Source organism: Ursus maritimus, unplaced genomic scaffold (genome assembly GCF_017311325.1).
Source record: "Ursus maritimus isolate PB19 unplaced genomic scaffold, ASM1731132v1 scaffold_16, whole genome shotgun sequence".
Lineage (NCBI taxonomy): Eukaryota > Metazoa > Chordata > Mammalia > Carnivora > Ursidae > Ursus > Ursus maritimus.
The window spans coordinates 61,232,187-61,258,265 of NW_024424008.1; the positions used below are offsets into that span (position 1 = coordinate 61,232,187).

The following is a 26,079-nucleotide window of genomic DNA, read 5'->3' on the forward strand; positions in this document are numbered from 1 at the left end:
GGACCATCGGCTTCATTAATTTTTCATGGAACTATGTTTCTATCTGGAACCTGTCACAAAAGTTCCATTTATCTACACTCGGGTGAAAGATGGGACTAGAATTACCGCTGGTCGATGTCCCAGCTTCTCCCAGGGTCGTTCATTAAAGTTACAGGATAAATGAACATTTTGTGGAGAGAGGGAGGATTTTACCTGAGTGATGGGAGATAAACGGAGACTATTGGCATAAAGACAAATCTACTAAGGCAGAGACATCGTAGGTACGAGAGGGAAGGATGTTTGGAGAAGACCTACCTTTCCAAAGGACCCAGAGCTCCAGACGACACCTGTGTTGTCCGAGGAAAGCACGATTCATGGCTGGCAGGAAAACAAAAATAGACTTTGAGTCACAGAGTTCTGCTTTCCCTCCCAAGTATGCAAATGTTAAATTTCATTGTGTATGATCCGTTTGTCCAATAATCACCATTCCCTCTGATAAGACCCAGGATCTCCTGCTAACTCATCTTCCTTTCTCTAACAGATAATCCTTCCTTTTGGATAGATTATTTTATACTATCCCCCATATAATTACCTGAGAAAGAGAGACAATAAAACCTCCATCAAAAGTGTCTCACGTAAGAGCTGCATTTTAAAATATGTAGAAGGAGAGATACCACACCAAAGTTTACTGTCTAATGTACCTGTAGAGATACAGGTTTTGTGAGGCTGACAGAGTATCCAGTTAAAGTCCTAAGAATGATACACAAAATAACAAATGCAAAGTGGGATATAAAAACAAATGTACATTTAGAAAATAAGATAAAAGCAAATTATCAGTTTTTAAGAACTGACAAATATATCATCATAAATTCCAGGAAATAACATAATATTTTATTACTAAGTTTCTAATACCCTCTAGAGTACTCTTTCTTTCCTACAGTTTCTGGCTGAATATGCTGGATCTTCTCTCCTATGATGAAGCTATCATTATATAGTTTTCTAAGGAGAAAATAAAAAGATAATTCAGCGATTTCTCACTAGGGTTGTCCCTTGTTTTTAATTATTGATAATCTAGAAAATTAATCTGAAATTAAAGCCTGCACAAGAGTAATTCAAAAGCACTTTAAATTGCTGCCCTATTGTACTGAACTACATAACATTTAATCAAATTACTCTTCTGCTGCATACAATATTTACTGGTATGTGCAAGGGTTGTGTTGCTAGAACTCTTGTCTTGCTTCCTCAGATAGTTTAACTGCATTGATGGTAATTTTGCAAGGCTCTGTTTTGTGGAAGTACAAGACTTCATCAGAAAAAAAAAAAAAAACTGTGTCAGATATACTGATGCAGTTTGAAATGTTGGGATATATATATAATTAGCAGATCCACACAAGGTTATACTAGATATTCATAGAATTGCTACAGGTTTGTGCCCTAGAAACACCGTCATGATAAAATGTTTTCTCAAAAAATGCACATATAAAAATATGTTACATTTGTAACTATAAACATGGCAATTATCAGTTATAGGACTAAAAGCGGAAAATTTCCATTTGCGCACTTGTCAATGGGAACAAAACCCTCCACTTACGTTTTATACATCTGATGGCTGGAAAACACACTCCCAGGCCAACTTCTGGCACATACATTTTAAAACCTTGTTTCTCTCCCCCACTCAGAAACTTCTGGTACTAAGTGTCACGGGGCATATTTATGTCCAGGTATAGCATCTGGACTACGGCGTCTTGCCACGACCGCAGGTGTGGTATCGGAACGGAGTTGCGCCTACCATGGAAAAGCAGCTGTAACTCACACTTACTATTTCTGGTGCCCTTCTCTTTCTTGCGAAGATCCAGATTTCTGTCTGATGTCGTTCTCCTTCTGTGGCAAGTTCCTCCCTTAATGGTTCTCCTAGTGCAAGGCTGCTGGGGCAAATTCTTTCATCTTTGGATGTCTGAAACAGTCTTCATTTTACCTTCATTTTTTAAAAAGATATATTCACTGGGTAAAGAATGTTGGGTTGTGAGGTTTTATGTTTCTCCCCCTTTTAGCATGATGCTGCACTGGCTACTGGTGGGCACTGTCCGCTTAGGTTTCAGCCATGTGATGACTGGCCGGCTCGGGCCCATGCACCGCGAAGCCCGCTTCCTTTCCACCGCGGGGAAACTGCTGGTGCTCAGTTAGCTGCCCTCCTCAGATCTCTGTTCCCCTCCACGCTCTCCAACGTGTCTTTTCCCTTGTGCTGATTTCAAGATTTTCTCTTTATCATGGGCTGAGAGTAATTTGTTTAAGATGTGTTTCATTTTTCTTGTGCTTGAGTTTCTTTGCTCTCCTTGGATCTGTGAGATTCTGTGGTAAATCAGATTTATAACATGTTCCCCTACTATTTCTTCAAGTACTTTTCTTGGCCTTCCTCTTCATGTACCTCAGACTGACAGCTCTGCAGCTCACTGAGGCACTCACCTACCTTCCTTCCTTCTTCCTTTCCTTCTTTCTTCCTTTCCTTTTTCCTTTCCTTTCCTTTCCTTTCCTTCCTTCCTTCCTCCTTCCTTCCTTCTTCCTTCCTTCCTTCTTCCTTCCTTCCTTCTTCCTTCCTTCCTTTCTTCTTTCATTCCTTTCTCTCTCTCTCTTTCTTTCCCTTTCTTCTTTCTTTCATCTTTCTTGTATTTTTGCTTCTCTGTTTCATTTTGAATCATATCTATTGCTATGCCTTCAAATTCATGAATGTTTGACCCTTTTTAAAATTGACATCCAGCACTGGGTAAGTTCAAGGTGTATAGTATAATGACTTGACTTACATCTATTGTGAAATTATCACCACAATAAGTTTAGTTAACACCCATAACCTCAAATAAATACAAAAAAAAGAGAGAGAGAGAGAAAACCATTTTCTTTGTGATGAGAACACTTATAATCTACTCTCATAAAAACTTTCAGATATACCATGCAGCTGTGTGAACTAGAAGCATCGTGAGTGCATTATGTCCCCAGGATTTAATGACCTTATAACTGAAATTTTATACCTTCTGACCACCTTCCTCCAATCCTCCTTCTCCCTACTCCCATCTCTGGTAACCACAAATCTAATCTCTTTTTTCCATGACTTTGTTGTTGTTGTTGTTATTGTTGTTGTTTTTAAGATTCCACATTTAAGTGAAATCATACTTGTCTTTCTCTGTCTGACTTATGTCACTTAGCATAATGCCCCCAAGACACACCCATGTTGTCACAAATGGCAGGATTTCCTTCTTTTTTTATGGATGAATAATAGCCCATTGTGTGTGTGTGTGTGTGTGTGTGTGTGTGTGTATGTTTTGTGGAGAGGGTCCATTTATCCATTCATACTTTGATAGTATTTAGGTTGTTTCTCTGTCTTGGCTGCTGTAATTAATGCTGCCATGAACGTGGGGTACAGATATCTCTCAGACACAGTGTTTCATCTCCTGTAGGTATATACTCAGAAGTGGACTTGCTGGGTTGTAGGGTGGCTCTATTTTTAACTTTTTGAGGAACCTCCATACTGCTTCCCAGAGTGGCTGCACCAGCTTGCAGTCCCACCAACAGTCCAGTACTCCTCATCCTCACCAACACCTGTTATTTCTTGGGTTCTTTTTTTTTGGGGGGGGGTGTTATTTGTTTGGTTGGGTTTTTTTTTTTTTGTTTTGGGGGGGGTTTGATGACAGTCATTCTAACAGGCATGAGGTGGATAGGTGTCATTTCTTGATTTCCTCATTATTGATTATCTTTCTCTCTCCTTGCATGCCTGGTAATTTTTTTGGATACTAGAAATGATGAATTTTATTTTGTTAATACTAGACATTTTTTGTATTCCTTTAAATATTCTTGAGCTCTATTATGGAATGCAGTTATATGGAAACACTTTGGTTTTTCAAGGCTTTTTTTTTTTTTTAAGAGTTCTCAGGCTACACTCATCTGTTTTGTTTCTTAAATTCCACATATGAGTGGTCATATGGTATTTGTCTTTTTTTGACTGACTTATTTCGTTTAGCATAATACTCTCTAGCTCTATCTCTGTTGTTGCAAATGGCAAGATTTCATTCTTTTTGATGGCTGAGTAATATTTTACATATATATGTATATATAAATGTGTGTATATACACATATATGTATATATATATACATATACACATATATACATACATATATATGTATATATACACACCATATCTTCTTTATCCATTCAACAGTCAATAGACACTTGGGCTCTTTCCATAATTTGACTATTGTTGATAATGCTGCTATAAACATCAGGGTGCGTGTATCACTTTGAATCTGTATGTTTGTAACCTTTAGGTAAGTACCTAGAGAGGGAAGCAAACTGTAAGACATGCTTAATGATAGAGAACAAACTGAGGGTGGATGGCAGGAGGTGGGTGCAGGGTGGACATTAAGGAGGGCACTTGGTTTGATGAGCACTGGGTGTTGTATGGAATGATGAATCACAAAATTCTACTCCTGAAGCCAACATTACTATATGTTAACTAACTGGAATTTAAATAAAAATTTTAAAAGAGTTCTCAATTTTTAACTTTTTGAGGAACCTCCATACTGTTTTCCAAAGTGGCAGCACCAGTTTGCATTCCCACGAACAGTGTAAGAGGGTTCCCCTTTCTCCACATCCTTGCCAACATATGTTGTTTCTTGACTTGTTAATTTTTGCCATTCTAACTGGTATAAGGTGGTATCTCAGTGTGGTTTTGATTTGAATTTCCCTGATGGCTACTGATGTTGAACACTTTTTCATATGTCTGTTAGCCATTCATATGTCTTCATTGTAAAAGTGTCTGTTAATGTCTTCTGCCCATTTTTTGACTTGATTATTTGTTTTTTGAGTGTTGAGTTTGAGAAGTTCTTTATAGATCTTGGATACCAGCCTTTTATCTGCAGAGTCATTTGCAAATATCTTCTCCCATTCCATGGGTTGCTTCTTTGTTTTGTTGACTGTTTCCTTTGCTGTCCAGAAGCTTTTTGTCTTGATGAAGTCCCAAAAGTTCATTTTCGCTTTTGTTTTCCCTTGCGTTTGGAGACGTGTCTTGAAAGAAGTTGCTGTGGCCAATGTCAAAGAAGTTACCGCCTATGTTCTCCTCTAGGATTCTGATGGATTCCTGTCTCACACTGAGATCTTTTACCCATTTAGAGTTTATCTTTGTGTATGGTATAAGAGAATGGTCGAGTTTCATTCTTCTGTATATAGCTGTCCAATTTTCCCAGCACCATTTATCCAAAATATCCATTGGATATTTTTTCCTGCTTTGTCAAAGATTAGTTGACCCTAGAGTTGAGGGTCTATACCCTATGACCCAGCAATTGCACTACTGGGTATCTACCCCAAAGATATAGATGTAGCGAAAAGAAGGGGCACATGCACCCCAATGTTCATAGCAGCAATGCCCACAATAGCCATACTGTGGAAGAGCTGAGATGCCCTTCAACAGACAAATGGATAAAGAAGATGTGGTCCATATATACAATGGAATATTATTCAGCCATCAGAAAGGATGAATACCCATCATTTGCATTGATGCGGATGGAACTGGAGGGGATTATCCTAAGTGCAATAAGTCAAGCAAAGAAAGATATCGAGATGCCCTTCAATGGATGACTGGATTAAGAAGATGTGGTGCATATGTACAATGGAATATTACTCAGCCATCAAAAAGAATGATTTCTCAACATTTGCTGCAACATGGACGGGACTGGAGGAGATAATGCTAAGCGAAATAAGTCAAGCAGAGAAAGACAATTATCATATGGTTTCACTCATTTACGGAACATAAGAAGTAGGAAGATCGGTAGGAGAAGAAAGGGAAGAAGAAAGGGGGGTAACAGAAGGGGGAATGAACCATGAGAGACTATGGACTCTGGGAAACAAACTGAGGGTTTCAGAGGGGAGGGGGGTGGGGGATGAGTTCGCCTGGTGATGGGTATTAAAGAGGGCACGTATTGCATGGATCACTGGGTATTATACGCCAACAATGAGTCATGGAACACTACATCAAAAACTAATGAAGTACTGTATGGTAACTAACATAACGTAACGTAACATAACATAACATATAAATAAGTAAATAAATAAATATTAAAAAGACAAAAGACATAAAAAATTAAAAAGAGTTCTCAGGCTAAACCACAACAGTTTCATTCCAGGGCCAATTTTTCTCTACCACTGAAGCAATGCCATCTAAGTACTCTATTTGATGCCCTGAATATTACCAAGCACCCCCTCCACCCCCCTGCCCAATATACACACACTGGGTCTTCCATGTAACAGATAGTAGAGCCTGGAATAACATAGCTCTCTTGGGCTAAGTTGACGTTTGGGGAGGTGACTGAGGAGGCATTTAAGAATGAAAACAGTTGAGTATGAATTGCTGTAAGTTCAAGAGATCAAGCATGGGACCCATCTGGCCATGCTTTTCCAGGAGGGAATGGGATCGTCTTCCCCGAAGACCTAGCATGTATTAAGATTCTAACAACAGTATTCTGCTCTTCCTTACTAAGGAACCAGCAAAAGCCCTTGGGCAACATGAATCAAGCTTTAATCTAGCCTGGATTATTCTTTGGTCAGGTTCAACAGCATTTATTGAGTGCTTTCTCTCTGTCAAGTCCTGTACTTGACACCTTCGATTACAAAGCTGAATAAGCTTTAGTCTCTCTCCTTGTGAAGTTTATGGTCTCTTTTTCCTTAAATAATTAATACATGCAAAATATTATAATGCTTGACTTTTAGTAACTGCTTAAGTAGCCGTAGGCCTCGCTATGATGGCAGCCATCGTCCTGATGGCAATATTGGTAGTTGAGCCAGAGGGCTCAGGTTCCACTGATTTCTGTCCTTCTCTTGCACTCCTTTGGACCAAGCTGACTGCATCCGGATTGTTCTCTCCCATCAGCCAGGGTTCAAAGAAGTGTTTGCAGATATTCTCAATCACCACCTAGAGTTAATCAAAGTTCCTTTTAACTTTGATTACTTATTAATGTGCCCTAAGAGTTGTTCCTCCCAAAACATCCTACAAAATATCTGCTGCTAATTACTCCTTACCCTGGAAATGGTTTTCTTTTACATATTCAAATTGCAATGACAGAGGCAGTGTCACGGTGTTATATCAGTTTTTCCTCATATTCACACTCAGTGGTGGGCAATTATTCTCTGTCCCTTTTGGTAAAAAAGAATAACTTTCTGAGTTTGATACAAGATAAAAGAAATTCCCAAATTTCCCTCCTTAGGGAAATATAATAAGTGAAATATAATTAAACACATTCCAGTTGACTGGAACAGCTCAAGGGGACTATAGTATTTGGCAGCCAGAGTCCTTTTGCCATCTTCTAGTGCAGACACCAAAAATCAGGATGTTAAGACTTTCCTGATCAAAGTGTAACAAATGTCCTCAGTCACCTAGGTTTGTTTTTGCTTCTTCCACTCCTTGCTTCTTTCCTACCTTCCTTCCCTCCCTCCCTCTCTTCCCTCCCTCCTTTCCTTCTTTCCTTCCCTCCTTCCTTCATTCCTTTCCTTCCTTCCCTCCTTCCTTCCTTTCTGCCCTTCCCTTGTTCCTCCCTTCCCTCATTCCTTCCTTCTTTCCTTCCTTCCCTCCTTCCTTCCCTCCCTCTCTATCTTCCCTCCTTCCCTCCCTCCCTTCCTTCATTCCTTTCCTTCCTTCCCTCCTTCCTTTCCCTCATTCCTCCCTTCCCTCGTTCCTCCCTTCCCTCATTCCTTCCTATTTTCCTTCCTTCTTTCCTTCCTTCCTTCCCTCCCTTCCTCCTTCCCTCCTTCCTTCCCTCCCTCCCTCCCTTTCCTTCATTCCCTTCCTTCCTTCCTTCCTTCCTTCCTTCCTTCCTTCCTTCCCCCTTCCCTCATTCCTCCCTTCCCTCATTCTTTCTTTCCTTCATTCTCTCCTTCTTTCCTTCTTTCTTTCTTTCTTTCTTTCTTTCTTTTTTTCTTTCTTTCTTTCATGCTTTCTTGACAGAGACTTTTATTTGTAATTCTTCACAACTATGCTGAGGAGTAGGACAGCAACAATTCAGTTTTATTTCAATCTTTTAGAACTCTCACACTGACACTAGCCTGATGTACTGTTGCCTTGGAGAGCTAGGTCACATCTAGTAAGGAGCTTTTGATTGTATGCCCACTGTTTCATAAAGAAGCCTAATAATAATAAAAATAAATGTGAAAGTCTTTCCCAAGATCCCATTAGAAGTTAGAAAATTTTTGCTGATGAGTTTTCAATGACCTAATTTTCATTAATATTCACAGAATAAAAAATAACCTTAAGTCATTTCAAAGGAAATACATATCTCTCATTTAATATACTATTATCTCTTACGGGAGTATAGGAGAAGAAAAGATCAACAGAACTTCCCGTAATAAGGTTATCTCTTATGTAATATAATCATCTTTCTTTAAATCTACATGGTTCTGAATCTGGGTAAAGCAAGTCTGGATCTTGAAGAAGACGTTCTTTCCCCCATGTGTTTACTTCCTTAGTTTCAGAGAGCCAGTAACAAAAATGGGGGAGTCCTTTTCCTCCAAAGAGCCTTATCTCAAAAACAGTATTTGAAAATGCTGTGCTCTTGTGATCAGATAGCAAGTGATGCCTTTACCTTGATGGGGTGAGAAATCAGGAGAGAAGTTATGTAAGTTTTCTTCTCATTTTAAGATTTTCTAACACTATGCTCAAATGCTGACATTGAAGGTAAAGTTATAAATTATACCACAGCACAATCATTTGTGAAATACATTTTTTTTCTACTCAATAAAAGGTTGATTTTCAAGTCTCCTTTCAAGTCTCCTATGGGCATTAGTATATGGCTTGCTTTACACAGCTCTCCAAAGCCTGTAAAGCAGGGTAACGCTGCCCACGGCCGCAGCCAGTAAAAGAGGGCACAGTCCCAAAAGTGTTCGGATCTTCTACTTCAGCCACACATGCAGCCTACAGGTACAAGATGTCATCGCACGCCCAGGCAGTACTACTCCCTTTGTCTAATCACCAGCTGGCAAATGATATTTGAACAACTGACAAGAGAGACCAGCTGCAGGTGCATGATGGAAAGAAATCTATCTTTGCCTTTTTCAGAGAGTCACTATTAAGGGAGACTCGTTCTCAGATGATGATGTTAAGTGTAAAACAATGCAAACTAAATAAGCATTTTGTCAAAAAAAAATCACCTTTTTTATCGTAATGGTCTATACACATCCCTCTGCCTCTTGTCACGTATGTACCTATCAGATGGGTCTTACAGGCACATTGGTTCGACCTACCCTTCCTTCAGGAAGAAGGGGCTTCCTGGCTCTGAAGCCTGAGCCCCACTCACTATCTGCCATCTTCCATCTCTCATGCTTGCTCCTTCTAGTACCACTACCCCTCTGTTTTTTCTAAGAATCTGCAGTCCATCAATGCTACTATTCTTTTATGATCTCTCATCCTTCTGTCCTTGTTTCTGCCCTTAGAGAGCTTGCATTCCAACTCTTGTTCTTCTCCAATACATGTTATTGTATTCACTTGGCAAAAGCCCAGTTCGTCCTTAAATCCCACTTTGCATCTAATCTATCTTTGCTCCAGAATAGCGGAAACATTACAGAAAAATGCATAATCATGCTTGTTGGCCTCACTTCACATGTGGCCCCTGAATGAGACTGGATGAACACCAGGTGGGTCCCTAATGCTATGGAGGAATTGTGCCAGTAGCCCAGTCCCTTTTCCACACTCCGAGATGGAAATTAAGTACCTCCTTCTGTCTCCGCTCACTTCCTGCTTCTCCTTCCTCCCCCAGCCTCACTCTCAGGAACCATGTTCTCTATTTCATTGAGAAAATAGTCACAACCAAAAGAGAAATCCCACAGGCTCCCCACAACCACGTGCCCACCTGCCAGGATTGACCCTACTGTGTGGTCACCCCTTTCCCTGTGGATGAACATTCTGCTTTCTAATTCAGCGCCCACCACCGTGTCTATGTGATGTGCTCATCACCTCACCTGTCCCACAAGCAAGGCCATCACTCCAACAATTTGACTCTCCTGCCCATCTGCTTTTCTCCTCCCTCTACTGGATCATTCCTACCAGTTACACAAACATACTGTTACTTCTTCTATCTTAAAAGTTGAAACTGTGCACCACAAACACACCTTTGACCTCATTCCCTCTGCAGCCACCTCTCAACTTCTTCATCCCTCTTCATGGCAGAAGTCCACAAAAGAGGGGCGCCTGGGTGGCACAGCGGTTGAGCGTCTGCCTTCGGCTCAGGGCGTGATCCCGGCGATCTGGGATCGAGCCCCACATCAGGCTCCTCTGCTGTGAGCCTGCTTCTTCCTCTCCCACTCCCCCTGCTTGTGTTCCCTCTCTCGCTGGCTGTCTCTATGTCTGTCGAATAAATAAATTAAATCTTTAAAAAAAAAAAAAAAAGAAGTCCACAAAAGAGCTGTGTGCACTGACCTCTGTTTCCTGTCTCCTTGTGTTTCATGGAATCAACTCCAGTTAGGTTACCATTACTTCACTCTGCAGACCAGCTGTTACCACATCATCAAGGATCTCCACACTGTCCAATCAATCAGTTGAGTGATTATTTTAATCATATTTCATCTTGCAACAGCATTGCACACAGTTGCTTATTCTATGCTTCTTGACAGAACTTCTTTCCCTGACTCTCTAGACATGTTTTGCCTGCATAGCTAGCCTCCCCTTTGAGCCTCCCCTTGTTGGTCCCTTCTGCTCCTAAGATCCAATGTGAGGCTTCTCAGGGTCCAGTCTACAGACCTCTCCCCTTCTTTTCTACCATTAATGCCTGTGTTGTATCATCCGGTCCCATAGGGTCTTTCATCATTCCAATGTCCTAATCCTCATAGTATTCAATATGAATAATATTCTGATGAACGAAAAGAAAGTGGTACCTCTTAAAATTATGCAGGATATGAGGAAATGGCCTCATAATATCATCTGTACCTTGATGGTTCCCAAAGGTAGAACTTCAACCTGGATTCCCTGACCTCCAGACTCAGATACCCCAAAGCTTATTTGCCATCTTTACATAGCTTTATAGATTAAAAACAAAACAAGCAAACAAACAAACAAAAAATCCTGATTGCATAGCACTCTCCTTGCCCTTCAAAAATCCTACTCTCTAAAGAGTCTTCTCCAACAGAGTAAATGGAAATTTCATTCACAGATGTTCAGCCCAGGGCATTAGAGTCATTCTTGGTTTGTGTCTTTCTTCCCCACCTACGTCCAATCCATTCATAAATCATGTCCTCTCTACCTTCAAAATATACTTTCTTCCTACCCTACCACCTGCTACCTCCTGGACCTGAACCACCCATGATTTCTCACCAAGGTTATTATAATGGCCTCCTGACTAATACTTTTGCTTCCTCCCTTGCCTTCCTATAGAACATTTTATAAAGCGGTCGGTTACACGTATATTTTAATGTAACTCGGGTACCTCATTCCTTTGCTTAAATCCCTTCAAAAGTTTTCCAGTTTACTTAGTATTAAATCCAATGGTCTTACCATATCCTCAAAAGTCCTATATATTCATTTCTCCCACTACTTCTCTGACTTCATACATAACCAACACCTTCCTCACCTGTTCCTGCCTGGCAGCCATACTGGCTTCTTGTACTTCCTCAAATAAACCCCACACACTGCTGTCCAAGACATTAGTACCTGAGGCCTTCTTGACCTAGTACATTGTCCCCCAGCAATCCACATTGTCCACTCCCTCCCCCTCCTTCAGGCTTCGGCTCAAATATCTCATGATCCTAGTTATCCCTGGTCACTCCATACAAAATGGAAACACTGCCTCCTCCAGCTTCTCCAGGAACTCCCAGCTCCCAGTCGGTCCCCTTTATCCTGTATAAGTCATTATATGTATGTAGGAAAGAGAGAGAGAGAGAGAGAGAGAGAGAGAGAGAGAGAGGGAGAGATTATTTTTCCCCTACATTAGTTATTTATGTCTACATAACAAATTACACCAAAGCTTTGTAGCTTAAAATAACAAACATTTATTATCTCATAGGTTCTGTGGGGGTAGGAAAGCACACGTTGTTTTGGTTGTCTCTGGCTTAGGGATCCTCACAAGGCTGTAATCAAATTTTTGGCCAGGACTGCAGTTATGAGCTATTTTTAGGCCTCAGTTTCTCACTGGCCAGTTCTCTGCCATGTGGGCCTTTCCGTGGGTCAGCTCACCCCATGTCAGCTCGGAGGAGTGAGAGAGATGAGAATCCCCATCTCCCGATAACATAATCTCTGAAGTGACATCCCATCACTTTGGCCACATTCTGTCATTAGAAGCAAGTCCCAAGGTCCAGTCCACACCTAAGAGTCATGGGATTAAAGTAAAGAACCTCCAGGAGGTAGGACTCACTGGGGACCATTTCACCAGCTGCCTATCACATCCCTCCTGGAATATAAGCCTCCTGTTATGTTTGCTGCCATGCCCCAGAGCAGAGAACGATGCCCGGCTAAAGAGGAGTCACCCAGTAGAGACTGTTCATCATCTGAACTAACCCGCTTCTCTCCCACTGCTTCCTCGCCCTGGTCTGCTCTTCCCACTAACATGAGAATATTTTCTGTGGTGTCCTAGATTTAGAATTTTATACATGCCCGTACCCCTCCTGAGACTTTTCTCATCCCAACCATGACACGTTATGGCTCTGCCTGTCCTATGGAGCTCAGGTCAGATGGTGCCTCTGCCACCCCCACTTGTACCCCCCGTGCCCCTACTAGTCTGTAGCTTCCGTGAGCTCACACGGCGCCTGTATCACACAGCCTCGTAGTTACTTATACATAAGCCTCACCTCCTTCAGACTATGAGCTTCTTGTTATTAACTACCATGTGTCCACGCAGTGTAAGCCCAGCAGAGGCTAGAGCAGTGCCTGTCCACAATGCCGTCATAGAGCACGGGGCAGAGTCCTTGCACACCTAAGCTCTGGACACCTACTACTGCCACATAAGTGACTGGTTTCACTCTTTTGTTATTCCTAGTTCGTATTAAATGTTCTGTAAATATTTGCTGGATAACTGAAGTCCTGGGACCATTTATAATAAATGGATGAAATGGCACAAGCCTCTGCCTTCCTTTTGACTCTGAGATTCACACTGGCTCCATGCCATGAAAATTATCAGTATAGTCGCTTGGCCCGGCTACACTAGTCCGATAAAGTTTCTGCCTTCTACCCCCTGGGTCAGGAAGTCTTCTTTGCCTGGTTCTTGGACAGCCAGCACATTATGCCTGGCCTGTAGTCATCTTGGAGTTTGGTATGAATCCAAAGGTGTGATCCTGCAAGTGTGTGTGCTTGAGAAGGATGGGAGAAAGAGCAGAAGTGAGCCATGGTTTACCACCTCTCTGGATGTAAGCAGAGTGGCTTCTAGGGAGAAAGTTTCCTGGGTATGGAGGACGTTCAGGTTGTAGGAAACACGTAGAACTAGGCTCTGGATCAAACCAGAAGTGAAAACAGACTTTTGAGTATGATAATAGTTCTCATTAGAAGTCAAGCAGATGAGACACCTAAAATAAGCATATATATTTCGGTAGCTTGATGTTTCAAAGGTCAATAGGCAGCACCATATGGTGCCGTGGTGTCTGGGCCTATGTGTGCATGTGCACACCGGCCTGCTTGTCTTAAAACAGGAAGCCACATTTGCATCCTCAGACCCATCTGCTCTGACAGCAGTAAACAAGCTACAGAGGCTTAAAGCATATGGATTGCAGGGTTGATTTCACTTAAGGGCAAAGCATTTGTCCAGAGTTTTGCATGCTTTGATCAAAACATTTCAGAGGTTCCCTCATTGTTCTCAGCAACATTTACTGCAGGTGGCAGGGATCCACCTAGATNATTCCTGCTGGTGAGTCACAGAGGGCAATTCTTACTTAAATATTTATAGAATCCCATTGCTTTTCTGCTCACATGCATCCCACTCTACCTGGATTTTCTGCTTATTTTTTCTCAGCTGCCCAGAATAGTGAAAATATATGCCAAGGTTTTGGTTTTGGTTTCGTTTTTTCCGAGGAATCAACTACATCTTAGTGAGAGCAGTGCTCAGAGTAATGACCCAAACTTCACCCGAGTATGTTGGAATCCTTGTTTGATAACAGAGAAACTCAGCTCAAGGCTGTGGACTGAACAGGTTGGGTGGATGCAAGATGGCCGCCATTTGGGGAAATGCAAACCATTGCTGTGATAAAGAGGGGCAAGCGTTTCTCTTCTCTTCACTTTATTTCATGATTTTCTTTTTCTTTGAGTGTTATTCACACAGCTCCAGGCTCTAGGCAAGTCTTCTCTGTAATGCCTGACTTGTCGGAATAAGGTCAAGTGTGAGGTCAGTAAGACTGAGCTCTTACAGCACTAATTACTTTATAAAGACCTCAAAATGTAGATAAATACATTAATTAATCTCTGATTGTGTATTTTAGAGCCTGTAAGATCTCTGTGAAGAAGAGAGGCCAGGCAGACGAGGTGGTGTGAGCATTCTCTAGTTTGTCCCATGTCTCCCCAGAGAGGGAAGTGTATTTAAGCCACATTCTCTTCTTATATATCGGAATGTATTTAAACAATCTTTTGGGAAATGTTTAGACTCTTGAAAAATTACACTGAGCAGAAAAATAAGCCCCAGAAATAATTAGTGGTACAAAAAAGTAGACTATTGCACAACTATTTTATTAACTGATTATTATTAAGAGGGAAAAGAGTGAATCAACATCTCACTTTTTTTTTAATTTAAATTTAATTTTTTTTGTATGACTGGAAAGGAAACCACCATAACTGAATGAACAGTTTGAGAGCTGAGTTATCAGTTGATGGGATCTAAATAGATCAGGCAGGCAGCCTACGACTTTGAAAACTGGTTTTGATGTTGGAGCAATTTTAGAAATAGTAAGTAGAATGAAACTACGTTCTAGGTTTGATCCTTTAAAGAAAAGGCAAAATCACCTGACTCTCTGTTAAACATACCTAAAGAAATCCAGGCCAATTTGACCTTGTTTAGTTAGAAATCTTTCCAACTAAACTAAGCCAGACAAATTGTACCGACAGTACACAAGAAGGACAGAAGAGCCACAGAGTAGAAAGCCTGCCAATTCCTGTCTTCTAGCAATAATGACATGTTTTATACACATAACCAACACCCCTTCCCTTTGAGAGAGAGAGCACACATGCACACATGAGCAGGGGCAGGGAGGGGCAGGGGAAGAGTGAGAGAGAATCTTAAGCAGCCTTCACATTGAGCTCCATCTCATGACCCTGAGACCATGACCTGAGCCAAAATCAAGAGTCAGACACCTCACCTACTGAGCCACCCAGGTGCCCCCAGCCAACCCTTGATCCAGATATAAATGTATGCATTTTGGTACATTACCACAGTGATGTAATAATGGTGTGACAATACTCTGAACTGATACCTCAGCAATCATTCTACAGATTGAAAGGATGATGAAAGAACCTTCCAAATGGGAAGAATGGCATCTATATGCTAAACGCATCTTTAAGAGAGATGTACGTTATAGCCGTGGGTGTCCCACAAATATCACTTGTTTTGGGATGGGCTCCAGGAAAAGGGATGGGAGCATACAAGGGAAAGTTTTCTTCCCACAGTTAAGATTTATAATCTAATGAATGCTCCATGAGGCCAGAGATTTCGTCTGTTTCTGTTTTCTGTTTTCACTGCTAACTATGTCATCACATATTGGTAGAGGTGCTCCTTGGTAAAGTCCTTACACATGTTGGAGAGAGCCAGCCTAGCTTTGACATAGCGCCCTGACTTGTCTCTGCTCTTACTCTTACTCCACAACCCTCTCTCCAGGCTCCAAGCAACACAAGTGTAATGTTTTCAAAGCAAATCCCACCCACTGCTTTGGGCCCTTCCTGACTCAGCCTGGCTTACCACACATGGGACTCCATCTCAGACTCTCCATCCCTGCCCACAGTCCAGCCACACCAGCCTGCGGGCCCATCCCTAACAGGGCCAACTACATCTTTGTCTCTGGGTCTTGGCACCCGCTTTCTTCTCACTTGAAATGTCCTGCGTGATTCATATGGTTGGCCCTTCTTCTCATTCTAATCTCAGCTAAATGTCTTTAAATAAAAATAAGAACAACAGTAACAACCAACACTTTCACAGCACACCACAAGCCTAGCACTGTCCTAAATGCCTTATGTACATAAACTCACTCAATATCAGTAACAAACCTACAAGTTGATCCTATGGCTATCCACCTCACTTTCAGAAGAAACTAAGGCACAGAGAGGCTAAGAAAACTGACTAAGGTCAGACACTAGTAAACGACAGAAATACATTTGATCCTATATCTCAAGGTCATGACTTTTACCAGCTCTCTGTTCTGCCTCTCAGAAGACTCCCACCCCATTACCCTCTAATATTACCCTGTTTTAATTTTCTTGATCGCACTTACCACTGATAATTTTCCTATTTATTTGTTTATCTGTATACCTACTTCCTGACTTTTACAGATCACTGTGTTTCCTTTTCCTCTGAGGCCGACGTGCACTTCTGTTTTGTTTACAACACGGTGTCTAATATCTAGAGCAGTTCCTGGCATGTGGGAAGCACCCACCAAATATTTGCTAAATTAATTAGTGACCAAATGGTCATGTACCTGTCAGCTGGTTGGCCCAGGCCTGTAAGGTGGTGAATTGGATCTGGCCATTCATCTCCTCAAGGGGTTCAGGGTTCTTAACCATTTCTTCACCTAGGGGTAACCAAACCTTATGATTCTTCCTGACCTTCCTGAGGAGAAACTGATTTACCAATCAGAATGATGATTTAGTGATTCACTGTGAGCAATATTCCTATCAGCCACATTTACCACCTGTTAGGCCTCTGTGGGAAAGCGAATTAAGATCAGAGGTTGCTCAGCAGATATAAAAATATCACAAAGGTAATTTTGAAGACTTTGCAGGATATTTTAATCAAGCAGTGGCAGTTCAATGAATCACCCTCCCCAATGACCAGGCACTTCTCACCGACAGACCAGAATTCCCAATCAACAGGGACTCTTAGTCTTTCACAAAGACTACACGTTCTCGCTCTCCAGCCCTGTAGAAATCCTTATTCTCGTTTGTATTTGTCTTTTCCAGTCTCTTCGGTTTTGGAGAAGAAATGTACTTCGAATGCCATTCCTAGGAGGCACCCACCTCTCCCTTCTGTATGGGTCCTCACACTAGATCCTTTTTCTGGTGACTCTTTGATGTAGCTCAGTTCCCAATGACTCAATTTAGAGTCGCAAGATATGATCTCATGGGCTCAGACCTGTTCATAGATTGGTTATTTTGGAGTCCAGATTCTCCACCTGGTACAATTACTTATGTGGGGTCAGAATAGAGGGAGACAAGAGTTGTGTAAGGAAGTCAGCTGAGGCTTTGGGGAGTGGGGCAGTTTCTCAGGAAAAGGACTTGTGCAGAGAAGCAATGACTATTACCCCTAGGGCACATCTAGACATGCGCACCTGACTCTGAGATTGTCCCTTAATCCCCACTGTCCACTTCCAAATAAAGACCTCTTTTAAATCTACTGTATCATCATGCTCCATATTTGTAACCATATGTATAGTGGCAGTACAACAGAGAAAGTGGGAGGACGTGCCATGAAATAACACAGCCCAGGTTAGATTTCCAAATCTAATAGTTACTACGTTAACTTTGCTCAGTCTCACTTTCTTCAAAATCGTTGTACCTACCTCACAAGTGTGGTCATGAAGATGAAATGAAATAATACTCATGAAGTCCTTAGAATAGTGCATAGCACATATTCAACCACATTGATGGTAATTACTATTATTTTACCAATGACAGAAGGCGTTGGCTATGTCCACTAGTACAAATGCTTCCAAAAACACTAAATAGGGTAAAATATTTACTATCTTTTAAAAGAAAAACAAGCTCCAAAGAGGATGTTATACGTAAGACAACATTTAAATATAGCCAGAATAGAGCCTCCTTGTAGATCTGCTTCCTAAGCAAGGAAAGACTTTGTCCCCACTGCTGGCCAAGTACCTTGCTACAATGCCAAGTGCCTGGACCATCACTTTCCAAAGTTTATTCAGAGGCCCTCAAAAAATAAATAAAAATAAAATTTCCATATTCAAATAAGATTAGGAAACAGTATTCGTCCTTTTTGGAAAGTCACAAGGCACATTAGCAATATTAAGGGTAGTAAATAACCTTCCATTAAAAAATCAGATTGAGGGGCACCTGGGTGGTTCAGTCAGTTAAGCATCTGCCTTTGGCTCAGGTCATGATCTCAGGGTCCTGGGATGGAGCTAAATCTGGCTCCCTGCTCAACTGGGAGTCTACTTCTCCCTTCCAATCTGCCCCTCCCCTCTAATCATGTTCTCTCTCACTAGCTCTGTTCTCTCTCTCAAATAAATAAATAAATAAATAAATCTTTTAAAAAATCAGATTGAAGGTGCTTTATGTATCAGTCTTATTTGACAAAAAGCCATGAGCCTTCCTATACACACTTACTTTTTTTTTCATTTCATGTCTGTTATCTCACCAAAAAAAAAAAAAAAAAAATGTTCTGGCAGAGCATTTTATAAACACTCCCATGGACAGAGATTCCAGGGTAGGTGGTCACTTCCTCCTTCCCACTTTGAAAAACATACAAGAAACTGGAAAATCCCTTGCTGATCACCTGACCAATGCAATGATTTCTGACTCTGCAATCTTGCCCTCAACTGCAAGGCCATCACCATCACAGTAAGACAAGTAACAGCCCCTCCAGGCTGCAAGGATTTCCATACAGCAGTCCCCAGAATCCATGACTATCACCTTAAATGACAAAGGGAATTTTGCAGGTGCAATTAAGGGTTAGGACTCTGAGTTGGGAAGATAGTCCTGGATCATCTGGGTGGGCTCACTGTCATCAATCCCGTGAAGATCCCTTCCACAACCACACAAGGAAGGTGAGATGGGACATGACAAGGACCTCATCTGCCTGCATCAACTTTGAAGATGGAGGAGGATGAGCCAAGTAACAAGACAGAAACTGGAAATGGCCTTTGCTCCTGGCCAAGAAACACAGAGACCTATCCAACAACCAGAAGGAAGGGGATTCTGACAACAAAACAAATGAGCAGAGAAACAGATCCTCCTCCAGAGCCTACAGAAAGGAACACAGTCTTACAAAATCTTAGTTTTAGCTTAGTGAGACCTGTATCAGACTTGCAGCCTACACATAGATAAAAAGATAATATTGTAAGATATTAAAGTTATATAGTCAGATAATAAAATGGTCTTGTTTTAAGCCTCTAATGTTATAGGAGTAACAGGAAATGCGCATAAACTTCATGTTCACAAATAACATTTTTTAAAGATTTTATTTATTTATTTAAGGGAGAGAGCACAAAGGGAGAGGGAGAAGCAGACTCCCCACAGATCAGAGAGCCCGATGTGGGACTTGATCCCAGGACCCTGAGTTCATGACCTGAGCTGAAGACAGACACTTAACTGACTGAGTAACCCAAGTGCCCAGCACAAATAACATTTTTGATCAATTAACGTGTGCCAGGCCATCTCTACACACTTAGCATGTGCATGTATTAATCAATTCATTGATCCGCAGACGTATACTACGAGGTAGCTTCTATTATCCCCACTTACGGAGTGGAAACTGAAGCACAGAGAGCTTAGAAAACTTGCTTAGGGTCATACAGATAGTACGTGGCAGATCTGAAATTCAAATGCAAACCATATGTCTCTAGACACTAGGCTCTGATTCATGAGGAACACCAGGCTCAGTGAGGATCCTGTTATAGGAAATAAGAAGTAAGTCTAGGTTTCCTTAGACGTTATTGACTCCCTTATTAAAATTAAATTATAAATCTCTACTTTATCTTCATATTTAATTTAGACTCCACATTTTCTATTGCTTATCAGATAATGCAAATTTTGGGATCAAGCTGAACATGAATTGTACTAATTTTATTAGCCCAATTTCAATTTTAAGCACAACAAATTTATGCATCCAATTAGTCGTAAACCCAGATTTTCTAAGAAATATTCTCCATGCTCTTTCAAAACCTTCATCCATCATTGGTAACATATTGAATATCTGAGTTTTCTATTTATATAATACTTCTCTATTATCTCAATATTAATTAATTAATTAAATATGGACTTATTACATGCTTAGTATTGTGCATTAGGAAGGAAAATATAAAAGAAGTATATCAGGTGCAGACTCAGCCCTCATAATCTGTAAGAGTTAAGGAAAATAAGACATGGACATCGGAATCAATTTTTACATAATTCTCAACTTGCTGTAATTCCCCACTTTCCCACGAGGAGCAAGACCATTTGAATATTCTATAATTTAGAACTGAGCTAATTAGAGGTCAACCCACTTATTATAATCTATCCTACATCCATTTTCTCAAATGTCACCCTAAAATTTATGTCATCTAGGGCTAAAATACAGAGAGACATGGTTGAAAACAAACATGCACACACACAGAGGTGCATAACAGAGGCACATCCACACGCCTTCCCCTCCAACCTCACTTCACATCCTTAGAAGCTCTTGGTGGCTTGGGTGGTCTCCAGATATGTTCAAAGAAAAATGATTCAAACACTCTCTTATTACTCAGGAGATTGTAAGGATTTTAGGAGATCTGTGTCATAAACTGGGGCCAAATACTAAATATATGTATTTATCAGCAAGACATCATCAATGTATTATTAATTTTTATATTTTATTTATTTATTTGAGAGAGAGGGGGGGAGTGCACGCACAAGTCGTGGGAGAGGGAGAAGCAGGTTCCCCATGGAGCCAGGAGCCCGATATAGGGCTCGATACCAGAACCCTGGGATCATGACCAGAGTTGAAGGCAGACGCTTAACTGACTGGGCCACCCAGGTGCCCCCATCACTGTATTATTGATTGGAGTAACCTTGGTTTCATTCCTGCTCCATATAGATATTTTGGATTTATACATAGCTGCATTTATTCCTAAGAAACCTCAGTTTTTCACCCAGCAAAATAGTCTGTAATTGATGATATTTGTTCAAATCAGATCTTCTTTTAAATATTTTATTTACTTATTTATTTTGGAGAGAGAGAGAGTGAGTGGGGGTAGGGGCAAAGGGAGAGGAAGAGAGAAAATCCCAAGCAGACTCCCTGGTGAGTGTGGAACCTGACCCAGAGCTCGCTCTCATGACCCTGAGATCATGACCTGAGCTGAAATCAAGAGTCAGACACTTAACCAACCAACTGAGCCACGCAGGTGCACCTAAATCAGATCTTCTTCTAATGGTAGAGGCTGCAGATTCTATCTACCACAAAAAGATGCCTTGTTCCTCCTTTGGCCATCTTTTCAACCAGTCCTTTTACTGCTTGTTCATTGTTGCCAGCTGTGTCAAAGAGGCAGTCAGTTCCACTTTCTCTGGAATTGAAGTCCTCTCAATTGCTACCTTTCCCTTGGTTGCTCACGATTGCAGGCACAAAAGTAGCTTATCATTGAAATAAATAATAAAGAAAGATTTATTGCCATTTTGAGCGGCAGCCTTCTGGTTGCACAGAGCTGTACAATAGGACCACTTAAAGACATTTTGGCAGTCGGCATCCCAATTGCACGACCTCGGGATCATTTTCAGAGTATCCTCTCCTGCCTGCACGTTCTCGGCCAGGAATGGAAACAACGACCTGAAACAGGATCAGGAGATGTTAGCACCAATACGCGAACTCATGTTTCTTGTTCTGGGTGGCATTCCTGTTTTGACATGCTTTTTTATAGTTTAATCTAAGTAACTAGTGACATATTAGGACACATATCTTTGCACTTAGCAACTCAATAAAAGGAAAGCAAATACGTCGCATCTGAAGAACAGAAAGGTCAGTGCTAAGATCCGTGGCCTAATGGGCAACTGCAGAACCCACGACTGGACATGCTCTTTCTCCAAGGGAACTGTTCCTGTTCTGCTTGGATCTGGGATGTCCTTTCCATAGAGGCTTTCTTCTTCAGACCTTCTTCTACTTCCTTCTTTTAGGACCTTTTGTTGGTTTATTTATAAAACCAACTCCATCCTAACTGTATATTGCCCTGTTAAAGGCAGATGGCTGATTTACAAAATAAAGCTTTATGAAATCCGGGTCAGAATCTTGGTGAAGGCGAGACCCTTCCTTCTGTTGGGCACCGTGAACTGTAATGATGTCTCTCACATTTTCCCCTTACCTTTTCTCTTGGTTCCAATGGCCTCTTTGTGAGCTGTCTGGTTATGGGGTTGACCCCACACCTGCAGTATTTTCTAATAACTCTCCTTCTGGGTCATAATCTTTTAGGCTACTTATTTTGAAGAGATCCCTAGAGAAGGAAATACTAATTTTAAGAGTCTCAACACTTTCCACATCCTTTTAAATTAAGAAACATTTAGATATGCAGAAGAGTAACAGAAGTAATCGAGAGTCCTAAAGACAACTCCTTACAGAACCACTACACTGCCACCAAAGCGAAGGAGTTAACACTGGTCCCTTACTAGGCATTAAACCACAGACCCCATTTGGAGCTCACCAGCTGTTCCATGAATGTTCTTTGCCTGCATCCAGATCTTGTCCAGGGTCCTCAATTCAACTAGTCATCATGTTTCCTTAATCTATTCCAATCTGTGACAGTTCCCGAGTCTTTCCTTCTTTTTCACAGTCTTGAGACTTCTGAAGAATACTGCTCAATTATTTTATTTTATAAAAGGTATCTTAATTGGGCTTTGTCATATGTCCTTCCATAATTCGATTGAGGCCACGCATCCCTGGAAAGAACGCCACAGAGGTGAAGTTCCTAAATTCATCTTTCTGCAGGTGCATGACGTTGATGGATCATATTCTGCTGATGTTAAAAGTCACCTGTTGGTTAAGCAATGTGCCATATTCTTCTTATGTAAAGTTACTATGTATTTTCCTTGTAACTAACATTTGTTTTGTGGAAAATACCTTGAAATTATGCAAATATACTCTTATCCTTAGGGTTTTATCCGTTAACTTTAGCATCCAGTCATGGATTTGCCTGCTGTAATCATTACCATGATGTTCTCATGGAGATTTTTTTATTTCCTTCACTCCTTCTACATTTATTAATTGGATTTCTTCTATAAGGAAGAATTGTCCATTCTCTCCCATTAATTTATTGTTATGGTTATTTTTATATCAGTATGGACTTAAAAATATTTATTATTCTTTGGATTATAATCCAGTATTAGGATTTATTTGGTTGCACAAAGTGTCTCACCTTTGGCCTTCAGATGCTGCTTTTGCACTCTTTCAACGTATTTACATCTTGCTTTATGTTGTTGTTCAAGTACTTCCTCACTTTCTGGCACTGAACGATTCCCCATGACTTTTTTTTTTTTTTAATATGGCTATGTTGTAGTTTGTTTATAAACACAGATTGTTTACCCATTAACCCACTGAATGATACCAGACTTGTTCCCACTTATTTAGCACTCTAAATAAAACTGCTGTAAACATTCACACACAGGTTTTCTGCAAACATAAGTTTTTATTTCTTTTGAATAAAAGATCTCCAGATCACATGGTATGTGCGTGTGTAACTTTATTTACTTGTTTTTAAGATTTATTTATTTTAGAGAGAGAGAAACAGCAAGTGGGGAGAGGGAGAGAATCTTAAGGAGATGCCCTGCTGAGCACAGATCCTGATGTGGGGCTCGATCCAGGGACCCTGAGATCATGACCTGAGCCAAAACCAAGAGTTGGATGCTTAACCGACTGAGCCATCCAGACACCTCTGGGGATGCCTAACTTTATAAGAAATCTTCGAGCTGTTTTCCACAGTGCCTGTCCAAATTTGCATCTCTACCAGCAAAACACAAGAATTTAAGTAGCTTGATGTACTTGCTAACACTTGGAATTATCAAGTTTTTCTCCCTTTGTTTTTGTTTATAATTAGCCATTCTAAAGGGTGTATAGTGGAAACTCTGTGTTTAATTGTCATGTCCTTATTGACTAATGTTGAGAATCTTTTTTTCTATAATTACTTGCAATCCATAAATTTTCTTTAATGAAATGTCTATCTCTGTCCATTTGCAAAATTGAGTTGTTAATTTATTATGGAGAGTACTACTTATATATTCTGCAATAAGGATTGTTTGTTGAAATATAATTTGTAAATATCTGTGACATGCATTTTCATTCTCTCTTTTTTTTTTTTAAGATTTTATTTATTTATTTGATAGAGAGAGAGACAGCCAGCGAGAGAGAGGGAACACAGGCAGGGGGAGTGAGAGAGGAAGAAGCAGGCTCCCAGCGGAGGAGCCCGATGTGGAGCTCGATCCCAGGATTCTGGGATCACGCCCTGAGCCAAAGGCAGACGCTTAACGACGGAGCCACCCAGGCGCGCCCCTCATTCTCTTAAATAGTAACTTTTACAAAGCAAAAGTTTTAAATTTCTATAAAGTCCAATTTATCTTTTTTTTCTTTTGTGGATTATGCTTTTAGTATCATTTCTAAAAACTCTTCCTCTAACCAAAGGGCATGCATATTTTCTATTGTATTTTTCCCTATTATTTTTATGGTTTAATGTGTTACATTTATGTCTATGATCCATTATAACTTTATGTCTGCATAAGATGTGAGGTATAGGCCAAGGTTCCTGTTTTTGAAAGTGGACATCCCATTATTCCAGCACCATTTTTTAAAAGACTATCCCTTCCCTATTCTACAGACTTCACAATTTTATAAAAAATCAGTTGATCAGGGCACCTGGGTGGTTTAGTTGGTTAAGCATCTGCCTTCGGCTCAGGTCATGATCTCACGGTCCTGGGATCGAGCCCCGTATCGGCCTCCCTGCTCAGCGGGGAGTCTGTTTCTCCCTCTCCCTGCTCGTGCTCTCTCTCTGTTAAACAAATAAATAAAATCTTTAAAAAAAAAAAAAAAGCAGTTGATCATATTTGTGGTGGTCCTTTTGTGGACTATCATGCTGTTCCATTCACACCAATACCACGGTGCCTTAATTTATGAGCTTTATAGCAAGCCTTCACATCAGGTCGTTTTTTTGTTTGTTTTTGTGGGTTTTTTTTGAAAGTTTCAAGTGTACTTTGTTTCTTCAATGACGTCATATTTTACTGGGCACACAGCGCTTTCACTTGGCATCAATTATAAGTTGGTTTTTTAAAAACGCAGTATTAGGGGCACCTGGGTGGCACAGCGGTTAAGTGTCTGCCTTCGGCTCAGGGCATGATCCTGGCGTTATGGGATTGAGCCCCACATCAGGCACCTCCGCTATGAGCCTGCTTCTTCCTCTCCCACTCCCCCTGCTTGTGTTCCCTCTCTCGCTGGCTGTCTCTATCTCTGTCGAATAAATAAATAAAATCTTAAAAAAAAAAAAAAAACCAACAACACAGTATTACCCCAGCTGGGATGATTAGTGACATCCCATTTCTTTTGGGTGACTCTGCCAATAGAGGCTGCATACGCCCACAGAGCAACAGGGACAGAGGTTTCACCGCTATTACAGCAGTACTGTTCTTCCCATGGGATAGATTTATCTACATATCTACGTACATATTTTTTGACAAATACATTGTCAAAAATATTTTTGATGAGTATATATATATATATATATATATAACAATGATATTTGTCATACATATGAATGTATGTAATTTGTGAGTTTTAATTTCATCTCGTTAAAAGTGAAAAACATTTTTTTATGGTAAAAACAGAAGTCACCCAGAACACTAAATAATATTAGATAGGTCAGAATAATCTAAGCCTGGTTTATGTGGATAAGTAAAATACTTTTTAGAAAAGAACTATTTCTTGCTGTTTTATTTACATTTATATAATTAAACTAAATTGTTTGTTTGGTTTTACTATGCAAATATAGCATACTCATATTGCAAATAGATTATGTTTTCTTGAAACAAGTTTAAAAACAAATACCAATGGGAAAAGAAATACTCTGTGGCTTTTTAAAATAGATTTCTACACTGAATTGGACAAGGATGTCTCCCTTAGGGAGTAAACAGGGCTCCAGAGACGGTGTCTCATCTTAATTTCTCAGAATATGTTGATTTATCACCAGTCACATAAAAAAACCATTTAGGAAGACCTCATAACTTGATTAAA

At 40.6% G+C, this 26,079-nt stretch overlaps 1 long non-coding RNA gene across 2 annotated transcripts in view; it reads right to left on the minus strand.

Moving 5' to 3' along the window:
• Positions 1–26,079, minus strand: part of LOC103662445 — a 512,157-nt gene that overhangs the window by 346,320 nt on the left and 139,758 nt on the right. For both annotated transcript variants that reach the window (XR_568454.2, XR_005835098.1), the window contains exon 3: positions 295–357. This is a non-coding gene — a long non-coding RNA (uncharacterized LOC103662445). The remainder of the gene's footprint in view (positions 1–294; positions 358–26,079) is intronic.